The sequence below is a fragment of the Pleurodeles waltl genome, chromosome 7, assembly GCF_031143425.1.
Source record: "Pleurodeles waltl isolate 20211129_DDA chromosome 7, aPleWal1.hap1.20221129, whole genome shotgun sequence".
NCBI classification, from domain to species: domain Eukaryota; kingdom Metazoa; phylum Chordata; class Amphibia; order Caudata; family Salamandridae; genus Pleurodeles; species Pleurodeles waltl.
In genome coordinates this window covers 1,395,907,312-1,395,931,761 of record NC_090446.1, presented here as the reverse complement: position 1 = coordinate 1,395,931,761, position 24,450 = coordinate 1,395,907,312, and positions in this window count along the sequence as shown.

The window sequence follows — 24,450 nt, the reverse complement described above, 5'->3', positions numbered from 1 at the left end:
TCCTTGTCATTTCGCCATATTAGCCTACCAAGTCAGTGTGCTGGAGGCCCCGTGTAGCAGAGAAGGGGCTGCTGTTGTAGAAGACCCAGAGTGAAAAAACAAAGTACATTTAGGATTATCTTTCCTTGCAAGGCTTTAATTATATTTAAAAGCAAAGAACTCAAAGTCACAAAAAGCCCAGCTAAAGTAAAGTTACTGTTGTAAATTAAAAATGAAAAAGCACCGAAATTCAAGAGTTATGGTTAGCTCTGCAAACAGCCAACAAAACCATCACAAGCACAACAAATGCAATGCTTATGACCTTACAGACTTTATACCTCTAAGCGATAATGTCTAAAGTCCCATCATTAAATAACAACAGATAATCAAGCAAATAATTATTATAATATTCTAGGCTGTTTTACTGATAGTGTTAATGCTAATTTGATACTTAATCTCACTTTGTCATTTGTATTTGAATCTGTCACATAAAAATTGAGTGGGCAAGCATTGGATTTGGCCTGCGTGTGATGGTTTGCATGACTAATGTTTGAGGTATGATTTGAGGAAATAACCATAAACTGTTAATTCAGTGGGTAGAGCTTAGATAGGGTTCGTAGGCGGTCAAGAGTCTCAAACTTTAAATATGTGGTGCTGTTTACAGGTAGATGTGAAGCGATGTCGGATAAGAAATCATGGCATTTTCTGAAACCAGATGATGTTTTGGATTGATTAGACAGATGGTGTAAACAAGGTCAATGATAAGTCCACTGGGTCCACAGCAAGGACACACCATGAAGCCAATATCCCTGTGTTAGACCTTTCTGCCTTTGGGTGACAATCCCCCCAACTTTTTGCCTTCCTCCTCCTTTTTTTCTGACTTGGTTTTTGCTGGCATAAGGACTTTGTGCTCTTTACCATTGCTAACCAATGCTAACGTGCTTGTGCGCTCTCCTCCAAAACATGGTTATCCCCAGTTGTCATAGTAAATTTACATATAAGGCTCTAGTTAAGTAGGGCCTGTAAATTAAATGCTACTAATGGGTTGACAGCACTGATTGTGTCACCCACTTAAGTAGCCCATTAAACGTGTCTCAGGCCTGCCATTGCAGAGCATGTGTGTGCAGTTTTAAACTGCTTTGTTGACCTGGTCAAGCAACCCTCTTGCCGGGCCTAAACCTTCTTTTTCAATACATATGTCACTCCTGGTTTAGGTCCTGGACAGTCCATAGCGCAGGATGCAATGTATTAAAAAAAGTAAACCATGTACTTTTAAGATTTACGTGTCCGGGTAGTGAGAAATTCTTTAATTCTTTTTTCACTACTTCAAGGCCATTTCTCCCATAGATCAGAAAACATTTGGTGTCTTTGGAATCACAATTTAAAATCCTAACATGGTAAAGTTGGATTTTAAATTGTAATTCTGATAATGCCACTTTTAGAAAGCTGGAATTTTCTTACCTTAGCCATTTGGTGCCTGCAGCCTGCCTCTGGCCACATGACTGGGTGTAGTTGACAGTTGGGCTTTGTGAAATACTCCTAGACAGTCACACACAATGGGAGATTAGGTGTGACTTGATGGGCCATCATGTGCAGGATAGGAGGGAGGAGCTGGACGCAGTCTCACTTACACCTGAATAGGCTATGTCCTGTTCCCATACAAAGGGCTGCATACCCCCTGAAGTTAGTCTGGAGCCAAGGTAGGGAGAACATGGCATCTGTGTACTTCAATGGCATGTCTTTGAAGTTTCCCGCACTTCAAAGGCACCTTCGGGTATAAGAACTGGACCTCAGACACAAACACTTTGGAACACTTCTGGAGCTGTGGATACTCTGCCAGGAAGAAGAGCTGCTGTGCTGCTGAAGGACTGCAACTCTGTTGGACTGCACTCTGCCGGACTCCTGCTTTGCTGTGCTGACCTGCTGCCCTCTTGCCTGGGTGAGAAGGGCTAGACCTACATCTCTCAAACTCAGAACCCAGGGTGACTTCAAGGGCTAGTTGGCTGGCCCCCTGATCTGAAGTCTGAGGGACATAAAGGACTTCCAACCACTTTGTTTCTGCATCTGGAAACTGCCATTTGTGAGTCTACTGTGCCTAGTGGTGCCACCCCTGTCCTGGACCCTTGGAAGTGGCAGAGTGATGCATCCCTGAGCAGAACCAATGCATATTCTTGGTAGAGTGGTGCATCTTCAAGCAGAACAGACGCATCGCAGCTGCTGTGGGGAATGGACCCTTTACAACAGACTTGCATAACGGCCCATCCCACATCTTGGGCTTGACACATCATCTTAAGAACCACCACTGTGTGGAGCCTCCATGGAGCAGCCACTCACATTTCTCTTCAACAGCTGCTGCATCACAGAACCAATGCATTGCCTAAGCTGCGTGACACGTCTTTGACGCAGATCCATGCAACGCTCCATAGCGAGGATTTAAATTATTTTATTCAGTGGGCGTAACTAGTTCCTTGTTGGTCAGGCTGAACTTGTGACTTTGTCCCGGTTCGGACCAACCAGATATCCCCAATCGCGCTTTGTGCTTCTTGGAGAAGTTTTACTAATAGTTTTTTGTTAGTTTGATCTTGGTTTATTTATTAAAATCTACTCTACTTTTCTAAATCTGTTGTGGGCTTCTTTTGTGGTATGTTTTCACTATTTTACAGTTTGTAGTGCTGCACAAATATTTTATACATTGCCTCTAATTTAAGTCTGACTGCTCTGGGCCAAGCTAACAAGGGGTTGGGCACAGGTTAATTTGGGACTTGCTTTTGTCTTATCCTGACAAGGATTGTGGTTTCTGGGAGACCAGGGCTCACATCCCAGTCAACCAACAACCCAATTTCTTACACCTTGATTACAGCTAAAAATTGAATTTTACTGGCTATGGTGTATGACTTTTCATATCCTCATTCTCCCACATGTCCATAGATAAATCAACGGATAAGCAAGTATCTCTTTATCTCTTTCTTTCTCTCTTATTCACTTCAAGACAAGAACAAGAAAAAGAGGATGACGTTCAAACAAATATCAGAGATCAGAAGGCAGTGAGATAATTCTTTCTTCCATAGCAGTGCACAATATCGCAGAGGATGAGGTAATTATAGGTTTATGCATAATGACACATCTTCCACTTTGTTATTGTCAGTAACCATTACTGACAATTTCCCTTATCCATAAACTGAATTGCCAGTCCTCAGGAGCAAGGACTACAACCCTGGATGCTTAACTTACCTATGCAGAACTAATCTAGCCCCACCACCCAGCCCTCAGGTAGCCCAGATCAATCCCCAATGAAACTCTCCAACCAAGATCGAACTCCAATGTTCTCTCTGGCACTACATGATCAGGGACAGGAAAACGAGCACTAGGCCTCTCACATCCAACGTTAGTCATTGCAAAAAGCCCTAAACTCCCCCATCCACACTCTTTTCAACAAGCTAACCAAGTGAGATGGCCACCCATTTGATGGGTTGTCCTAGAGAAGAGTACGTCTCTGACAGGAGGACGTCTCCACCCAGAAGTAATCTGTATGACATAGTCATTGACAGTAATGGGTTCATGACCACCTATCGAGGGATCCTGTACAACAGCCTGCTGGATCAAAAGTATCAGATGGCGCACCAGATCAGATGCTGAAGAAGACATTGAATGTGCACTGGCAACATCTTCAAATTGTGAGGGACAAGAACACTAGCTGCAAAAATAATGCCTAGCAGCAATCGGTGGTCCTGGCCGATAGACCACTAGTCACACCTGCAGGACCAAGTCATACCTCTAGACCATAAGGTGGATAATTATCTGCAGGAGCCTCTCAACTCTAGACACCGACTCCTCACACTGAAAAATGTGATCAGAACCCAAACCACCATAAACATTTGTCACAAAACATTAGCAATCACTAACCTCTCCTACACACACCCTACCCACATGTGTATCTATATACCTATCAACACTCACAGTCACAATAAAGAATATTTGCACTCAAATGTATGTGCAGCAAGTGTGATAATGTGTGGGAAATCCATGCCATAGTCAAATAGTAATGACAAAACACACTCTAACCAATATCAACAAGCATTTCACACCAGATGCATGCAACAAAGTTCACGTTTGTAAACAAAGGCCCATATTTATACTTTTTTAGCGCTCCATTTAGTTTGTGCTGCTTTTGCGACAAAAATTGACGCAAAAACGACACTAAAAAAGTATAAATATGGGCCAAAATGCCTAACATAAACTGCGGACAGCTGAGATTAGGGAAGTGTGATAAGTGTTGGATGGGAGAAACCTTCTGCTGTCTTTCCTGTTCCTGACCATATGATACCACAGAGAGCACGGGAGCTGGACATTGGTTGGCCAGAAGGACCACCTTTCTTGTTGCTCTCTTGATGTGTGCTGGTGTTCAGGACCACAAACTCTTCCTCCTGTGTGCCTTTCCCATTGCATGTTTTGTAGATAATTGTGTTTGCTTTTGGGTAGGCACTGCAGAAAAAGACGACTCAACCCCCTCATGTTCCGTAGTGCTGGTTGTTGCAAGTTCTGCAGCTCAGTATTTTCTCTCCTGCTCTGGATGCTGCTGCCCTCAGCAAGTATCAGTGCTGCCCTCTACAGAGAGAAGGAGAAAAAAACAGAAACATCCATTATTGCATGTCAGTATGTACTACAAATATTACAGCAATAATGGATGTAATTTCCTTCACAGTTATCTAGAAATTGAACATTATACTGCAAGGTTTACGTACCCTTCAACCTCGCAAATGTGGATGCAACATGCTCCATTGGTACAGTGGTCACCAAATCCAAATTACAAGGCCTACCCTGAAAAACAATCACCCTTCTACGACATCAATTACCTTTATCACTGTTTGAGGTCCAACACTCAAATGTCAAAAATAGCTTCACTTACCAAAACCATGTTTTTGATCGATTAACTACAAACTAGACATGGCAAAATACATGAGTATGGTAGCCAATCTCACTGAATGACATACAACACTCAATAATATAGCAATAAAGGAGCTTTCAGGACGTGAAACTACATCACTATGCATGACATATACATTAGTTTACTTGGCATTGAAAACAAATGTACTCACTGCTGTGCTGCTGCACAGGCGTCAACCGCACACAAGGAGACCAGGCTAGGCCTTCTCCAGGAAACTCATCTGCAGTGGGTGGGGAACCCAGAATTTGTGTTTCGTGCAGCCCTGTTTGGATCTCCACAGAAAGACTTGAACTTAGATCAGGGGAACGGTGGGGGCTGTGTACCCAGAATTGCTGTTTCGTGCAGTCTTGTTTGGAACTCCACAGAATGTCTTGGACTTAGATCCAGAGATCCCTACAGCTTGCTGACTTCCTGGGCTCTTATGGAATGATCAACAATCTCTTGCCATATCTCCATCAATGTATTCTGGCCATCTAAGTGTTGGTAACCTCATAAAGTAGAAGAGTCCATCCAGGAACCGAGTACGATGGTCTTCACTTCCACCTAGATAAAGGTGGGTCCTCTCAGTCTACTCTTTAGCCAATATGGCAGAAGTACAAGATTTAACATCAGCAGGATAGAGCTCGATGACGTTAGGTCCCCTGGATGACTCAGGAATGGTCGATTTTGCACATCTGCATTGCTCAGTTCTGTCTATGAGGGGTTAACAGGTTCACCTTCTTCCACTGTATTTGCATGCAACACTTACAATATGAAAAAGGAAAGAAACGAGTGACAGAAAGTATGAAAGGGGGGCAAAAGACATTGATGCTTAGGAGTGTCATTAGAGATGATGTTCAAAACAATTCAATAAACTGCATATTTTATGTGTTTGTCTTGTTCAACTTTTAAAATGGAGTACTTGTATATATACAAAGAGTGGGTGTTACTAATCCGCATGTAGCAAAAGGAGGAGGAAATTGGCACAGATTTGGATTTTTTTTTATCTAGGTACGGAATGGCATTGAAATAATACTGTGCATGTAAGTTGTACTCATATGTGTTGTGTGTTCACATGACCATATAAAGTTGACAATGTTATCTCTGTATGTTAGTGTGGACAAAGCTACACTTCACTTTTCATCACTGACTCGCCATGCCCTATCACTGTTATATAACTACATGACTTACAGCTCAGGTGAGGAGTGAGACCTCAAGCGGGTCATGTATCGGCACACCTTGTCTTTTGGTCCCGAGCCAGTCCGGGGGCCTGATGGGGCCATAGTGCTCCATCCGGTCCTCCATCATACTGTTGATGAATGTGTAGGCTCCGTTGCAAAGTGATATTTCGCAAAAGGCAAAAATGACCAGTAGGATCAAAAACAGACCTCAGCTCCGAGCTGGCCATGCAGACCCTGCCAGCCTCTCAAGTTTGTTAGATTTGGGTCAGATCGGAGGGTGAGAGAGTAAGTAGGTGCAGCAGAGGGACCCTTGAAAGCCGGCTTTTGTCTTGTCCATCAATGGGGAGATGTTCTTTCATATCATATCTTTGAGACTGTGATTAATATTTACTTCTAGATATTTTATTCACGATTTAGTCCATTTGAAGGATTTTTCGCAGTGATGCCTAAGTAGTGGCCGTCGTCAGTGGTAGGGCTTTGCAACTGGACTAGTTTATCTGGTATCTGGAGAACCTTCTGGTCCATCAACACCACTGCAGAATTTAAGGGGGATAAACGTGTCATCGATATGTCATCGGCATTACATTTTACGTTCTCTTGCATTGTGATGCAGTCATTATTCCGGATAGCAGCGCTAGAGCTTCTAGGGCTATTAAAAATAAAAAGGGGGATACAGGTCATCCATGCCTTGTGTCCGTATGAATCGAGAAGTAGGGTGAGTAGAAACCACAGCAGTTGAATGAGGCTGTCAGGTTGTTATAGGGCCCCTTAGCCCACGTGATGAAGTTGACACCTGTACCATTTACTCCATCGTATGGAATTAGTACCCCCATGCCACCCGGTCGAATGCTTTCTCAACATTGAGGGATAGTTGGACTTTGTCATCTGCATCTTATCTTACCTGAATAACGGTGCAGTAAGGTTCTCAGATGGTTGTATCAGGATCTTCCCTGTACGAACCCCAGTTGCGTACAGTGACTCAGGAAATTAGTAATTTTCAAGGTTCTCTTCGCTAGGATTTTTGCTAATAAATTTACACCTCTATTTATGACTGAGATTGGTCTATAGTTTGAGCAGTTTAAGAAATATCCTCTCGGTTTTGGTATCAGGGACATTCTAGATCTGTTGGATTCATCAGTCAGGGGCCCCTCTTTTACTGTTTCTCCAAAAACTGACACCAATAATGGTACAAATAGGGGTTTTATGATTTCATAGAACTCAATGGTAAAGTCATCGTCCCCTGTGGCATTCCCTGTTGCTATGTCAACTATGGCCTTCCACACCTCATCTTCTCAAGCTAGTATTTCGGAACGGTACTCAATAGTTTAAGTATCACCAGACCTCTGAAGAACTCGGCCTCAATTGTTAGCTTATTTTAGTGCTCCAGTTTGCACACATTTTCATGTAAGTTTTAAAATTCGGGTAAAATTGCTATCAGGTTTGTCACTAATTCTGATTTTTTGTTACCTACAGCTGGTCACATCCTGTATGGTTTGTGTTTTTTGAGCTGGAGAGCTAAAAGCTGCCCTGCTTTTCCTCCAATTTCGTTGACAGAGCCTAAAGAGAGCAGGATGTATATAAGACACTTAGGGGGTCATTACAACATTGGCGGTCTTTTTGCAAGACCGGCAAGTTACCGCCGCGGTGAAGACCGCCAGCCGTGGCGGTCTTCCGCACCACGTATTATGACCGCTGGCAGCCTTCCGACGTTTTCCGTACAGAAAGCTGCCAGCAGCCATACTGGCGGTCGGCGGTAAAGTGGAGGCTGCTCAACCTCCACCACCACGTCAACACAACACCGCCCACAGAGTCACATCCCATGATTCGGTGTGGCGGTGTTCTGGTGGCGGTGATGTCCCCATGGATCCCGTCCCCTCCCAGAGGACCAACGCACAAGGTAAGTTGATCGTCCGTTAGGGGAGGGGGTGGGGGGGTGATGTGTGTTGTGTGCGTGCATGGGGGTGTGCGTGTGAGTGTGTAGAGGGGGTGTGTGAGTGCGTGTATGCGTGCGGGGGGTGCTGTGTGTATGGGATATGTGTGCGGGTTGGTCGGTGTGCATGTCTGAATGTATGTGTGCGGGTATGTGTTCTCGTGGTGTATGTGTGTGTGTAGGGGTGCGTGTATGTGCATGTTGGGGGTGTGTGCGTGTAGGGGTGCGTGTATGTGCATGTTGGGGTGGGTGTGGGGAGGGGGTGTGTACCCCCTTTGGGGGGTGGCAGGGGGGTGGGGGGGAGGACTCGTGGGGGGTAGTGGGGGGTGGGGGAGACCCCTATCAGTGCCAGGGAAGGAATTCCCTGGCACCGATAGTGCCTACCGCCATGGTTCTCATGGCGGTTCCCAAACGCCAAAATCCATGGCGGTATGCAGGGTCCTGATACCGTTGGCGGTCTAGTGACGACCGCCGGGCCGGAGACCGCAACCTCCAGCCCAGCGGTCATTACCGCCATGGCGGTCGGAATGGTGAAGTGGCGGTCGACCGCGGCGGTAACCGCCGCAGTCCAAATTCCATTTTTTTGACCGCCGGGCTGGTTGCGGTCTGACCGCCGCTTCTCCACGACCGCCAGGGTTGTAATGACCCCCTTAGATCATATTTAGCTTTGGTTGGGGTTTGGAAATTGGTCTGTACAGGTGATGTGGCAGATGCTGATGCTAAGATTTGGGTTAAAGATTGAGTTTTATCGTGTTTCACATTCCACCGAGTCAGTTCAGTGTCTCGCATCATGTTCCCTCTAATGCTGGCTTTCATAGCTCCACATAGGATCCGTGCCGAGGAAACTGTACCTTCATTGTTTTGTACATATTGTCAGACGTGTTCATAAGCCCTCTTTGTCTTTAGGTGCATTGTATCAAGAGACATTCATTTTCCAAGGTTTCATGTGGGGAGGTTACCAGATCATAAACTAATGGTGAGTTTGAATATGTCATCATCCGACACGCCTCCCAGTATTATGGTGGCCACACGCAGGTGTCTTCTTAGTTGCAGTGATATGAGGAAATGATCAATCCAGGTAGGGGTGCTGTGTGGGCAGGAAATTAATGTTTTGTCGTGTTCCCTTGGGTTTATCAATCTCGACGGTTCAACAAGTACATTGTCTTGAATGATGTCCGTCAGTATCTATCTGTCTCTGTCATGTGGGAGGTCCGGTTTTTAAGAACCGGTCAGAATTGGACCTATTGTTAAGTTCCAACCATCACCTATCATTACTCTTGTCTCACCAAAAGGGGTGAGCAGCCGAGCTGTGTCTGAGGAAAAATCTGCTTTGTTCAGCGGGGCATATACTAATCCCATGATATGTGTGTTGCATACTTTGAGTTTTGGGAATAAGTATCTTCCCCTCTCGCTTGACCAAGTATGTGTTAAACAAACCGCCAGGGATTTGTTAATCAGTATCACCACTCCCCCTTTCCTATGACTAAATGGGTTTCCCCGGGAGTGTTCAGTCTCTGTAATGAGCATGTTAATTCACTCTTTCAACTTACTGTTTTATAATTCGTCATATGTCAAGCATTTGATGTTAAGAGTAGGCGGAACTCGTGGAGTTTTTCTCCGCGGAATTCCAATGATTTCCCCACAATGCGAGATTCTGTGTAACTCCGCGAACAGATAGAAGAATGCTAAGCTGCCCGTTCGTTTTTTTTTCGTGCCAGTAGCACTATATGTGCTGAAAACTCAGCATGAAAGGCACTACGCGGTCTTGCATGGGCATGTCATTGTTTTTGTGTGCTTCTGGTCCCCTTTCCTTCCTGTTTGAATCCTTATCAATCCAACCCTAACTTCTCTTTCCTAACTTGAATCTCAACTTTTTTGCACTTATTTTGTTACTGTCTTATTTCCCCTGTGTTTATTTGTGTGTTTTTTTTTTTTTACATTTTGCTTACTTTTTCATACTTTCTTTTTGTTTAATTCTTATTCCACTTTCTTGGCCTATCCTCTGTCTGTCCTCCTCCTTTTTCTCAACTTTCCCTCCTGTCTCAGTCCCATTCCTTCCTCCTTCAGTCCCGATGGTGGAAGCAGGCAGCACGGGTGTCACCAGCACAGCATATGGGCAATGCAGGTGGGCAGGAGTGCATCCCAGACCCATCTTTGGTGAGGCAGAGGTGGCCGCACTCAATTTTTGGGTGCAGCGCCACCTCCCCCACATGCTGGCAGCAGGCGACAGGCCATGCAAGGGCTATGCCCTGTAGGAGCGTCAGCTGCTGTGGGGTGAGTGCAGTGGTGTGCACAATGCATCACCAGAATCACTTGCACCAAACAGCAGCAGGCACACTGCTTGGCAGATGTCCTTGACCAGGAGCAAGACATGCTCGACGTGCTGTGTGTCAAGGTTGTGGGGTTCGGTGAGTACTAAATTACTAATAATAACTTTTTTGTTCTCTAAAAATTCTATTTTGTTTTTCTCAGGTAACATGATCGCAGGTAAGGTAACGTAAATTTGAGTAATGGTTTTGATATTGAGAGAGACACCTCCCTGCACAAAAGCAATCCGTAAATGCAAGGGCAATACAAACCCTTGATGCATGGTGCTAATCAGCCTGATGGGGAGGATGTAGGAAGTTTGCAACGTAGCAGGGCAGTGGAAGTCCAGTGAATGATACTACCATGATTCTGTTCCAGTGTGAGCTAGGCAGTTGCTTCTTGGTCCTGTGGGCTGATTTAAGGCATGCTTGTCAACTTGGAGTGGTCATCATGTCACTCACTCTTACAATGTTAGTGAAGGATATCAGGGCTGTTGTATAACTAACTTACGTTCTTCTTTGGGGCTTTATCTCTTTATGTAGCTCATAGTCCCAATCTCTCAGATGTGCAGTATGCATCAAAAGTGGAGGAGAAGCAAAGATCATTCTTTTGGAAAGCATGAATAGGTCACAGTGTTATGGTTTGAGGATTAGGATTATAAAACAAGAGATAGGCTGCTTGATTGAAAAAGTACAATACTGTGCCTGTAAAACAAAGTGCTTGTATGGAGTACAAACAATCACTGTTTCTTTATCTTCTTTCTTAACCACCCAGTGGCAGGAGGGCATCCACTGTAGCGGGTACTATTTCCAAAGCCACGCCAGGTGTGACCAGTGACACTACTACCCCTACCACTCTACCACTAGTGCCATAGAAAATGGTTCTGCTGCCCTCTGTAAGTCATTTTATCCCCACTACTAAAATTATGGCCTTCTGTTAGCCCTGCATTTCCCTGCCTTGTCCTATATATGGTTCCTATTTTCGCTTCCAACATCCTCCTGCCTGTGCTCTTCTTTCTTAAGCTTCCCCTTGTCCCTAGGACACAAATTACAAGTCTTATTGTTGTTGTGTATTAGTATCAAGAGAGGAAAAGATTTTTGGAAATGTAAAGAGGATCGAACAACCAGGCCCAAGTAGTGTTCTAGTCACCAAACATGTTGGTTTTTTTCTTGATCATCATCAAACAAACTGTTGAAAAGTACAGGGGCAGATACAGGGTGGTCATCATAGTCATGGATCCCCAATGTGGTCTCTTATACTCGTAGTTTTCTTAACAGTGCAGCATGGAAGGAATGAGATACCACGTTCACAATCAGTACCACATGTCTTTTGCATTCCCTTCTACCACTTATCCATTCGCAGAACCCTAGCCTAGCCTTACCTTATGACCTTCCCTTATTCCTGAATCCTCCTTCTAATCCCGATCCCTTCATTAGGAGAAATGTTTTTTTCTGGTTGATGCAATGGCTACCTGTTTTTTAAATTGTTTTCAAGCAATAAATAAGACAAACCTCCATGCTGATTGCTTTTGAATAGACAAAGAAGATAGTAATAGATAGCTAACCTAACTGTAGTGAGGTATTGCTGTTGTATGCTGTGCAAAATAAATATTTAGGTGGCTAATGCCACCCAGTATCTAAAATGGGTGCATTATGTTTTTCACCAGGTGCAGAGACCACCATCATTGTCGCCCAAGCCAGGAAGTTGGTGGAGGTGATGACTGAGGGAGAAGGAGATGTCCCATTGGTGGGTGGCACAAGTGGTAAATCACCTTGCTTTCTTATTGACAATGTACTGTACAGTTTAAACAAGGCAGATAATATCCTTATCTTGCCCATCACCTCCAGAGTTCAGTCCCTCCTCTTGCCTTCTCACCACCTAAAACGGCAGCTCGGTGAAATCTATGGTGCTGCTACTCCAGTGAGTGCAGCAGCGATTGAATTTGTGTGTGTCTGCTGTAGCGCAGCGGCACAATGGAACTAAGGGCCAGATGTAGCAAAGTTTTGCGAGTCACAAATGGCCTGATTCGCAATTTGCGACTTCGCAAAATCCAAAATGGGATGCAAAAATCCCATTTCCGAAGTGCAAATTGCGATGCGAGCCATTACCGACTCGCAAAAATAGCGACCTCATTGTGCGACCCGCAAAGAGGAAGTCGCAATTTGCGAGTCGCAAACCATATGAAAAAGCCACTCGCAAATTGCGACTAGTCGCAAAAAGCCCATTTTGCACACCCAAATTACCACTAAGTCAGAGCAGGTGGTAACCTGAACCAAAGTATAAAAGGAGACCCAGAAGGCATCTGGGCTACTCAAAATGGCTGAACTGTATGTGATAGCATGGAGGAGGAGAGCCCACGCCGCCCAGCAGAGGAGGAGGAGGAGCCAGAGACAGGAGAGAATATACCGAACCAGGCAGACACTTTTCCAACAAACTGAGAAGGATATTTATGACAAATATAGACTGAGCAGTGCAGCAATATTAGAATTAATTGAACTACTCAATCCGCAGCTTCAATGACAGACAATGTGCGGCAGCGCCATCCCCACACATGTGCAAGTGCTATGCTCACTGCACCTCTTGGCCTCAGGTAGCTATCAGGGGGTTATTGCAGTGGCGGGTGGGTATCCCAAAGTGCACCCTCACAATTCTTCAGATGTTTCCTAGATGCCATACTCACACACATGTCCAGATACATATTCCTACCCAGGAATGAGGGCGAAATTAACAGCTCCAAGTTGGGCTTCTACAGAATTGCCAACTTCCCCCATGTAATAGGGTGTGTGGACGGGACACATATACAAATCTGCCCTCCTGCAAATCTGGAATATGTGTTCCGCAATAGGAAATGTACCCACTCACTAAACATCCAGGTGGTATGTGACGCCCATAATGTCATCACTGACATTGTAGCCAAATTTCCAGGGAGTACACATGACTCATACATATTCAGGCACAGTGGGATACACCAACGCCTAGAACGTGGGGAGTTTGGAGACGGATATCTATTAGGTATTGCTGACTACACTCTGAAGCCATACATACAGGTCACTGTAGAAACCATCCATGCCCTGCTAACATTGCTTATTTTTGCCCAACAGGTAACAGTGCATATGCGCTAAGACCATGGATACTTACCCCGTACCTAACACCTGGCAATGAGAATGAGAGGCGATATAACAGTGCACATTGGCGGACCAGAACTGTCATCGAGAGGACCTTTGGACTGTTAAAGGCAAGATTCAGATGCCTCCACAAAGGTGGAGGTGCGCTCCAGTATGCCCCAGTAACAGCATTCAAGATCGTTGGCGCATGCGCAATCCTGCACAACATTGCCACCAGACGTGGGCTACATCTCACCCCTGAAGACACAGATTCCGAGGATGATAAGCAAGAGCTACCACATCGCCAGCCTGGGGATAGAAGCATTGCAAATCAAGGCAGACAGAGACAGGACCACATTGCAACCCAATACTTTGGCAGGTACGTGGCAACTGTCACCACACTCACTGATGTCACACAAACAGAGCCCAGTTGTGTAGTGGAACAAACAAAATCTTTTTATTTGTGAACTAAATGTTGAAAGAAAAGTGCTGTCCGTAAGGGGCTGTACATGTCCAAACGTTACGAGGACACATTGACATCATGTGCCTCATGAGTCATGCTGTCTGATGGCCTACACCCTCCTCCTTGTGCGCCCAGCATGGCTCATCCCAGGTGGGTCTGCTGACCCCTGCCGTGCACTTGCACTCCTCAGCACACGTGAGTCACTTGCAGACACACTGCTTATTGTGGACCCATCCTCGCTGTCCTGAGTGGTCTCACCTGTGCCCCTTGCCACCTGCCTGGCTTCCAACAAGTCCACTGCTTGGCTGATGCGGCCAAGTCCACGTACCACATCCCCAGCAAAGTGGCCAAGATCTACCTGTAGACTCACGGTCCGTCTAGACAGGCCTGTAGTGTTCGTAGCAAGACGCCCAATTGACGCTGCCATGCGGTCAAAGCGTGCCACTAGGTGGCGCTCCCTGCGCCTTGCGCTGCGTCTGTCTGCCACCAGTTCTGTCACTAGTTGGCGGATGGCCTGGGTGAGATCGCCCACATTATCATTAAGTCTAGTGAACTGTGAGGTCACTTCAGCCAGGTCATGGGTCATGTTGTTCTCCATTCTGTGCAAAGCACTTGATATTGACCGCAATTGTCTGTTTTGCAGGCGCTGACCGTTTAGGAGGGATGCCTCTACTCCTGACATTGCTGCCTCCCCTATCTCCTCCTGGGGCACCGCCAGAACTCGGCGTCTGTGTCTGCACCTTTGTTGTGCTGCTGGCTCTGGATGACTTGCTGTGGGGCTGGGGCCAGGGGTCGTGTGAGCTTCCCCCATTTCCTGCTCTTGTTCCTGAGGGGACGGTGGTGGTGTCCTGCTGGGACCAGGAATTTCTGCTGCAGCCTCCTGCACTGTCTCTGGCCTGTTGTCTCCTCCCTGGATGTTGTCGCTGCTGGGGGTGTCGTGTGGGAGACCTGTGGGACATAGGGAATACACTGTCAGTCTCTCACATCTGTTGTATGCCTCATAATAAACATTTGCCTATATGCTGACTACTGTACTACATTGCCCATAATGCACCATTCTAGTGGTTGCTAGACTGGAATGGAGCTAGTCTGGTTGTGCCTGCTGCTGTGTACTGGGAGAGTGTGGATACTGCATTTGTAGGTGTGAATGCATTGCTCATGGTACTCACTTTTGGATGTCCCTGGTGCAGAACTGTCCAATCCTCCCATTCCAGAAACGGCCTCAGGCTCCAGGGTCTGCTCCACCATTGCTTCCATGGCTGTGGGTGGTGGGACGGTGGATGGGCCTTCTCCTGTGCCCCTCATTTCTCTGAGCCACTCTGCCACCCTGTCCTTTGTCCTGGAGTGCAGGTCATACCACCTTTTTTTTAATTTCCTCCAGGGTGCGGTGGCTCACCCCTATGACATTAATCCGGTCCTGGATTTGCAGCCAGATCTTCCTTTTCTCTGTGTCTGGGACACTCAGGGCTGCCTTGCCAAACAGTTTGTCATGGTGCTGGCAGCATTCCTCAGTGAGCACCTCCAGTTCTTTATCAGAAAACTTAAGTTTCCTTCTTCTCTCAGCACTGCCTGTGTCCTCCATAGTAGCAGCAGGTCCTCTCTCCTGGGTGTTGCACTGCAGTTTGGAAAGGGTGTGGTCCTTCCTTCTCCCGAGTGTATTTGATGACTTCCTGGTTCTGATGTCATCAGCAAGAGCCAGGAAGTGTATTTCCCAACTGTTATGCTGCACCTGCAGGCAATTTGCGGGCCAGTCGCAATTTGCGACACCCGACTCGCAAATTGCGAGCTCGCTTTTAGCGAGGTCGCAAAAAGCGACCTCACTAGAAGCGAACTCGCAAACTGCGGTGCAACATCATTTGCGAGTCGCAAATTGGTGTCGCTCTTTTTTCTTGGATCCCATTTTACAAATCGGAAATTGCGATTCGCATTGAATTGCAATTTCCGACTCGCTATTTTTTTCCTACCTACATCTGGCCCTAAATCTGCAATGCACAAATAGAAGACAAGGTATGTTTCACAGTGCCCACTCAGTCATCATATGATGTCTGTGCCTCATTTCTCTTCTCAAGTTAAGTCTTCCATTATGGATTGACGGTTCCAATAATTTTCCTTCCATCAACCAATGTGACTTTGAGGTACTTCTTCACATTGATTTATGGGAGGAAAACTATTTGAACCATCAATCCATAGTACATGATGATCATTTATTGCCACCCAACCAACCATTCCATAGCTAAACCTCTACCTAGCCCAATCCCTAAAACTTACCTCCCTGTGGACTAATTTTCCCCACTGCCAAATGAAGGTCATTCTTGAGAATAATCTGTGTTGGAGGCCTCGGTGTGTAATGTGGGATTAAGGGCCTGATTTAGATTTTGGGGGATTGGATACAGTATTCTGTGACAAATAGACATCCCATTCACTGCCCTATAGTTCGCCATATGCTTCTATGCACTGTCTACTGTAAGACAGTCGATGGGATAGCTGTTCTCCGCCAATTGTGTCCCATTTTCCAGACTATCAGCCTCAGTTTATAACCTCAATTTGGGCCAAGGGTAGTAGAATGGAGGAGGGAGTTTGAGAAGAGCAGGGCCTTTAGTAATTATTAAATTCACATAATATGCTACAGCTGGGCTGTCACAAAAACATGCTGAAGTGGAGAGTAACCAGATCCGCCAGCACTGCTCTCTTATGTTGCATAGTCAAGTATTTTTAAGGCAGCATTTTCTAGTTGGCTGAGGAGAGGCCCTAGCCAGGAAAAACCTACCAATCCCATCAGGGGTGGGTGATTATACTCACTGTATAACCTGCGCTCACCTTAGGGTAGCTTGGCATAGAGCAGTGAGGCTTATCAAAGGGGCAATGTGTAAAGCATTGGCACAGCCTTTCCACACAATAAATATACTGAGCGTCACAAAAGAGACTTCACACAAGGTGTATGTAAAGAGTTTGTATTCAACACACACATTAGTTAACACAACATGAACATCATGTGAATCTGGGCGTAAATCACATTTAGAAATATCACTAGCTGCACTAGGCCCAATTGTGGTAAAATGACATTAGCAGTATGTGCACGTGAGAAAAATAATACTTTCCCTGCCAGCATTCTCATGTGGTGCCAAACCATTGTCAGCACAAAACCCACCCTAGCTATTACCCCAATTCAATATCACACAGTTATAGGGTACACCCCGGTTCACAACAATAGCAGCAATGTGTACATGGTGAGAATTGCAGCACTTTTAAATAGCTCCACAGCCTAGGTTGCGCAGGTAAAACCCAACATCAACTGTGATAGTCCTCTGACAAAGAAACAACATGTATGGCAACACCACCATGCGGTGTAGTCAATCACCAGCAATAATTCCCACTCACTCCACACCACTCTATGGTGCCATTGATATCAGGCAGGCTGGTATAACCTTCGCTCATACACACTCGCTCCCAACACCCTAATGTGGTGCAGTGATATTCGGCAAGTTAGTGGTCACTGTGCTCACAGACCCTCCTGGTCCAAACCTTCCTCCACCCTCCAACCAGTTGCTACTAACTACCCCTCCCACCACAGGCTGGAGATGAGAGCATCCTTTTTCCGGATTCTAGGCCGCTTGCAGCCAGAGATACACTTATTCAGGATCCCAAGGCAAAGGTGGGGGAAGAAAGAGACAGCGGCTGATCAAGCAACAGTCAACAAATGGAGGTTTGGCCACCACTCAGGAAATTAATTGAGGGGTCTCCACACTGTGCCTTCCGGTGCAACCCCTGGTCTGCCAAGCACGGGGAAGGGTCGCTTTGGGACAAACGCTGTTCACAGTGGTACCCAGCCAAGCCAGGCACTCCAACACACAGTTACCAACTACACACCTCCCAGGTAGGGGGCATAACGTCTGGGGCGCAATGACTTAAATCGCCCTGGATAGTCCTAGTTGCACACGAAAAGTTACCAAATCCGCACCTTCATGGAAGGAGGCACCACATCTAATGCGCGATGACTTGAGTTGCACCAGACAATTCCAATCGCACACGAAGTGTTACCAATGCTGTACCTCCCTAGAATGAGGCACAAAGTCTGGTGCGTGATGACTTGAGTTACACCAAACAAATCCAATTGCACACAAAGAGTTATCAATGCCTTATCTCTCTGGAATGAGGCACAACTTCTGGTGTGCGATGACTTGTGTTGCATCAGACAAATCCAGACACATACAAAGAGTTATCACTGCTGTACCTCCCTGGAATGAGGCACAACATCTGGTGCACGATGGCTTGAGCTGCACCAGATCATTCTGGTCATACACACAGAGATGCAAGTTCAGTGGTACCGCACAAGGTAGAATGCAACACTGCTCCGGGTGCATCCCCCAACTCTGAGGGTCGCAACCAGTGAATCAGACACTGCAAACAATGAGCATGCGGTTGTGTGTCGCATGAGCGAAATGCGGCACGCTTGACAAAAGCGGACCACGTGGGGTCCTGCAACCAGTGAATCCACTCCCTACCAACAAGATGCTTATGCGTGTTGTGGCCCCGTAATGAAGGGCCACCCTCCTTGAATGCGGGCAGTACTTTGAAGGCTCGGCACCAGGCAAATCCATTCTCCAGGTGCAAGTCTCCACGCTCACACCGTTGCTACCAGGTGATGTCCAGCAGACGATGTAGGCACTTAAGAGGGCACAGCTCTCTAGATGACAAAGGTGGAAGGTGTAGGTCTCTCAAGGGAGGTCTTTGATATCCCTGAGACCTCCACCAGAGAACAGGGGGCAAGCCAACAAGTCCTTGGACAGCACACTTCAGGGTGCCACACAGCAGCAACCAGTTTGCCCAGGCCAGCCACGATGCAGGACGGATACGCTGTCCCTTCCTAGGGCAATAATTACTCCTTGTGCACAACAGATTCCTCTGGTAGTGTGCACCACGCAGTCCAGGGTCTCCGTCCCACGTTCCTGCAGTGTATTTCTACTTTGCTGGAGTGCGGCACCAGTAGTTATACTGCAGTGTGCCTTTGAAGGTGGGGGAGGTTCAGAGTGGTTCCCTTTGAACCACAGATGTCTCCCATAAAGTTCAGTCCTGTCTGCCATGGGGCTGTGGAATGCAGATCTTAATCTTTAGTGGGGCCATGATCTGGCTCCGAGAGGTCAAGTGTGAGAACCTCTACCTCCAGTCTATCCAGCCAGGACAAAAATGGCAGAGGTTTTAGTTCCAGTTGTGTGTCCAAGTTTTATAGCTGTTGCTGGGGAATCCACAGATGTACTCCTCCATCCAGGGTGGACTTGAGTCAAATTAAAAGGCACATAAATCATTTCAGGGCAGATAAATGTCCACTTTCTAGAAGTGGAATTTCTCTATGATTATTGACAAAACCACCTTTTCCATAGAAAGGGGTTAGTCAGGATGAATCCAATGATAGTAAAACATATGAGGCTGCTCTGCTGCAGTCCACTGTTGCAGCTAGGAGTAATTGTAACACTTCCCCATGTTAACCTATGGGCAGAGCAGCTCTCCTATGCAATGAAAACACACATGGGTATTTTCCACCCTCTGGGCATATGTGCCTTTGCATGCGTACAAGTCAGCATTGTCAGGCTGGACACGGGGTTAAAAGCACCATAGGTGCTAGTGAACACAGAGGCCTGCTAAGACAGACGGGATACATGTCTAAAGCATCCTGTGGTGCTTGTGCGCACACACAGGCCAGCTCCTCTTCCCAACATGTGTGGGAAGGCACATGTATACTTTCACACTGTACTTACAGTAGGAAAGTGCTCAGCGCCCTAAGGCCTCACGAGGGAATCAGCAAAACCTACTAGAAAAAGTAAAAACGTTTGGGAAAACACTACCTCAGCATGTCAAGTCTAACAAGTGTTAATTGTGTAGCGTACATATATTTATATAACTTGCTCATTAATGACTGATAAGGTAATCCAATTTTCTTACATATTTATACATAGTTTGCTCATTAATGGCTGGTAAGGTAATCCAATTTTCTTAACACTCATACTGCGTGTTCTGCTTCACTGTGACATTAAATCCTTTTGGCTTAATATTTCCTTGCAGTCAGTGCTATGACTGATGATTGATTACCTAGCTATGATGTGATGCGTGGGTGAGAAAGACTTGGCCCGGGTCAGGTTGTGTGTGACTGACTAGTACCATTACCAATATTGTGAATGATCACACCCAATTAAAATTCCAAAGCTCCTAGGGGAACAGCAATCTTCTGATACTCTGCTATGTCACTACAGCATAAAGAAGTGTTTGAGGTGAGCAAATTCATATTGTTCTTCTCTTACTTTCTTGATATAGCTACTCCTGCTGATGGTGTGTCTGGAGCCAAGCACCACACCCATCAACACAGCAGGAGATAGCTGCCCAGCTGCGGCAGAAAAAGATGGAATGTTTTTTTTTTAAACCCAGGCCACCACTTCTGGTTAATGTGAGCTCAATAATCTCTATTTGTAAACAATACATGGAAGGCTCCAAACAGTATCTTTTGACATGTATTTTTTGATTCAATATAATAAATCACAGGACAAATGCAATCCATAATACTTTAATAACAAAATCATATTTCTAACAAAATCATATGTTCTGGAATACAACCACTCATCTCTAATTCTCACTAATCTCACAGCCAACCACATTCTTTTACATACATACTCAACATATCTCACAATCAACAACACTCTTTACATACATACTCTTCATATCATCTTATCAAATAATATTATAAATACTTATTATGCAAACATTTCACTACAACAGCTTGCAAACAAGATCCTTACTACTGACAGAAATAAGTTATTTCACAAATGTTATAATGAGAAATATAAAGTTCAATAGCTCTCTTTGGGCTTTTCTTTGTATTTTAAGTATTTTCCCAGCCCTAGGAACAGAAATATGATATCCTTTATATGGATGGGGGAGGAAAACTTGGAGTAATCGTCTGCTGGTGGCCCTTGAAGTTGAGGAGCAGAAGGCAGAGGCCCAACAACAGCTGAGGACCTCAGGCTGCCAGGCAGGCCCAGGTCAAACAAAGCCACGCCACTGCCAGATGCTGGGATCCAATGACACTCGTACCACCACCGCTCTCCCCTCCTCGGATGTTAACACACACTGCCTCCTCCATGTGCCCTCCAATGCCTAACTAACCGGATGCAGGAGATGGCACTGGTATGGGAAGGGCAGCAGAAACTGGCTCATGAAGTGGATGCCCTCAAGGCCCTTTTTTATTGATTGTTTGTTTTGGTGGGAGAGCATGTTGTGGGTGGAGAGGGTGGGAGGCACCAAGTTGGGGAAAGGGTTTATTATTTAATATTCACACTGGACTTTTGGACTTTACTTTGGATTTTTTGGAACATTTTGGCTCAGGAGGGGTGGGCCTGGTGCGAGTGGAAAGGGTGGGTTGTATTCTTGTAGAAAATAAAAAAATGGGTTTTACTTTTTTTGTCATCATTGATTATCTGTCTTCTATTGCTAGTTGGTGTAGTATAATTTATTATAGTATTGTTGAATGTACTGTACTGTAATTTATCTCTCCTTCCAAAGAACAACATAAGTACTAAGTTAACTAGTTCTTTCTTGCCTGAATTGATTAGGTGATGGCACCTCTCGAAAATCTTATTGCAGGGTTTCCCAAAAGGACTTTTTTATTAATGGTGGTGGTATTAGTGTTATCTCCTCTTCTTGTGCTACCAGGGAAGACATCAAAGCAAAGTCCCACTTCCAACTATTCCAATGAGGTAAACTCAAACTGTCAGATTCAGCAGAAAAATTATTTGTTAAAGGCAACAAGACTAAATGAAAAGTAAACACAGAGTTAGTAGGTTATCAAAGACTGAGACCACCGGACTACCATGACAAAAAAGTAAAATTCTTGTATTAGTGTGCACTATCGTAGGACACTGGAACAGAACCAGACATTGTTCTGACTCTTCTGCTGCACTTATATTATCTCTTTCATGTCTGGGTGACAAGTGGCGCTGGTGTGGACTATTGTATTGTTCAGGTAAGGTGATTCCACAGTGAGTTGCTGTTGCTTTCACCACGTATTCCCCACCATGTGAACCAGCCTGGTAAGGTAAGCAGGAGTGTTATAGAGTTTTTACCTTTCATGAAGGAGAAGAGGCCTGGCGGCATTCAATGTCCTTGAAGGGAATGGGGAAGATTCTTCACTGCACACTGGTCCAACTCCAATCATTCATGGGCCTAAAAATAGAGGAGCTGCAATAGTCAGGCACAAACATAATGTTCCACTAGTTATATCCTTTTTTTTGGCAAAGCAGTTTGACAATAAATAATGAAAAAGTTCTATGGTGACCTACTCCATGTTGAGCTTCTCCTGCTCTACCTCCTGTGGTTTCTCTTGTCCCCCTGTTTCGCTTGTCATCTGTGCCTGCTCCGTATCTTGTTTGGTTGATTACCTGTACCTGTTTACATCATAACATTACTGGTCTTTGTAATATTTGGCACTGTTATTGTGTCTGTTATCTGTTATTGCTAGTCCCATAGTGTTACTGGTCCTTACATTGTTTGTCACTGTTAATGTTTCTCTTTGTCCCCCATCTGGCACTCCTCTGCATGTTTCTACCCCCTGCCTCTGCCATTTTTCCCTGCTGTTCCCCCCCTCCCACCTCTCGCCCACCCTCCTTCCACTGCGCCCCACCCTTCCTAGGACTCACTTAATGGCAGTTCCTGTACGACCACGCACAGTGGGCGCACCAAGGCAAGCCTGTTTGCTCCTGGACTGCGCCCACTGCCAGGGACCCTGGTGCTCCCACCACCCATTTTCTGCCACTGAACTCCTGGATCTAGCCCCCAATAACAAGGACAACAACTGCTGCACCTCCTCTCCCTGGAATACAAACAGACAATTGACATGTCACTGGTGCTGTTTCACCTGCTCCATGGACACCCGCATTAGCCCATCACTAACACCTGCCAATCCAGAGAAACAGCTGCACTGCTTACTGATCAATGCAAGATCCCTCAGAAAACAAACTGGGGAGATATGGGACACCCTCAGCCCAGAACAAATGTTCATCACAAAAACACAGCTCATGCCGTCATCAGCCCCAGACATAGCATGCGCCACCCCAGAAGACCAGAAAATGAACCACAAAGACTGCCAAAACAGACATGGAGGAGGCATCGCCATAATGCACAAGGACAACATCTTATGCACCACCCTCGAAGACAAGACATCCTACCTCATGGAACACCAAACCCACCATTAGAGGGACACTCGCATACAGACCCTCTTGCCCCCACCCCCGATGCAAAGTCATCGCCAACCTCATCGCCCCGCTGGCCATCGACTCAACAGATTAAATATTTGTAGGAGACCTACATTTTCACCTGGATGATCCCCTCAACCACAACCTCACCAACCTCAACAACGTAGGACTTAGACAACTGGTCACCACCCCCACCCACACTGTGGGGCACATCCTCAGCCCCATCTTCAGAGCCAGCAACAAAGTCATTTTCTCCCACACCTCGGAACTCACTTGGACTGTCTACCACTGGGAACATTTCTCCATAGGCTACGAACCTGAGCCCGTGACCACTCCTCTGCCACACCCCCTCCGCAGGTGGAAGAAAATCACAGAAACGCAATGGAGCAACACCCTCCATGCCAAAAGACCCACGCTCTCGAACTGCCTCAAACTAGATGTCAGCAAACTAACCGATTGGCTCCTCAACTGTGTCAACAAAGTAGCCCCCATCACTAGCTCCACCTCTAAAAGATCCAGGAAACCGGTGAAATGGTTCTCCCCGGAACGCCGCACACTCGAAAGAAAGACAGTGGCACACCAGAAACAAAACCTGCAATCTAAAAAAAGGCACTAAAAAAATACCAAGAAAACTAAAAAGATTGCCCTCCTCAACCGCATTGAGGAAAGTGCCAACCACCCAAAGGAACTTTTCAAGATCACCAAAGAGTTCTCCTGCCCGGCGGCCTCTGAAATCGCCACCCAACAGTCTCAGACCCCCTGCTACTCACTGGCTGAATACTTGTGGCAGGTCCAGGTGTGGATGAGTACAAATGGGCATGCCATTGACGCGCCCGCTGTGCAGCTGCGCAGCTGTACAGCAGCCACCCTTAAGAAGGGATTGGTCGTCTGGGAGGCGGGAGTGCGGGAAAGCGTTATGAAGGCGGAACCACAGGGGTAGCAGGGAGCGGGGAAGTGCTCAAACAGAAAGAGCAGATAAGCAGATACAAAAGATTACAAAAGGCAAAAACAGACAAAAACAGGAAAAGAGGGAAAAATAGACAGACCAGATAGATTCAGATGGCCACTAGGCCACCAGGGATGAGGTGCAGGTGGGTGCCTGCAGGTGGGTGCCTGCGGGGGGAGGCGGGCCTCGAACACAGAGCCAATAGGCTCTGTCAGTGGCAGCAGCAGCAGTGGTCACACAGGAGGGAGCGTCAGATGCTGGCCAAAAGCTCTATTCAACTAACTTGCCCTCGCCCAAATCCCAAGAATCTAACTTACCCGAAGTGTGCCGTGGTCATTCTGTTGTTATTATGAAGTGGAGGATGCACCTTCTCCTGTATC